This window comes from Arachis hypogaea, chromosome 5 (genome assembly GCF_003086295.3).
Source record: "Arachis hypogaea cultivar Tifrunner chromosome 5, arahy.Tifrunner.gnm2.J5K5, whole genome shotgun sequence".
NCBI classification, from domain to species: domain Eukaryota; kingdom Viridiplantae; phylum Streptophyta; class Magnoliopsida; order Fabales; family Fabaceae; genus Arachis; species Arachis hypogaea.
Window position 1 is genome coordinate 16,935,306 of NC_092040.1, and position 880 is coordinate 16,936,185.

The following is an 880-nucleotide window of genomic DNA, read 5'->3' on the forward strand; positions in this document are numbered from 1 at the left end:
TACCCCTTGTTTCCTTCTTGTGTTTAGCATGAGGACATGCTATCGTTTAAGTGTATGGATGTGATAAATCCACATTTCATGGTATTTATTTGCTCTAATTGGGTGGATTTTATCAACTTTTCCTACACTTATTCAATGAAATAGCATTGTTTCATGATTTCTTCCTAAATTGTGCTTGAAAGTGAAAACATGCTTTTTGGGCCTTTTAATTGCTAAATTCTATTCACTTTAATGCCATTTGGTGTCTTGATGTATTTGTTAAGTGATTTTAGGTTTCCAAGGCAAGTATGGGTTGAAGAAGTGAGAAAAGGAGCATGCAAAAGGGAAGAAACCATGAAGAAATGGAGTTTGGACATTCTAGCATCCGTGCGTGCAGACAAGCGACGGGTGAGCGCGCACAAGAGCGAGCACGGCGACACGTACGCATGGGAGGATTTTTTGCCAGATGACGCGTACGCGTGACCCGAGTCACATGAGTTCATTAATGCAAATCGCTGGGGGCGAATTCTGGGCCTCCGAAACCCAGTCCAACTCATTTCTGAAGCTATTTCAACCCCAAATCAAGTGAAAACAAGGGGGGAAAATTAGGTTTAGCTTTTACATGCTTTTCTTTTAGTTTTCTAGAGAGAGAAGCTCCCCTCTCTCTCTAGAATTAGCTTAAGTTTAATTAATTTCTCTTTAATTTCGATCTTTATTTCTTGTTTTGATGTAGTTTCCTTTATGTTTTCATGCTCTCTTGTCTTTATCTTCTTTACTTCTCTTGTCATTTATTTTATTTTGTCATTTTTATGTTTATGGATACTTTTGTTAATTTTAATTTTAATTAATGCAAATTTATATTTCCATGTCATTGTTACTTTCTTTAGTTGTTATTGTTATT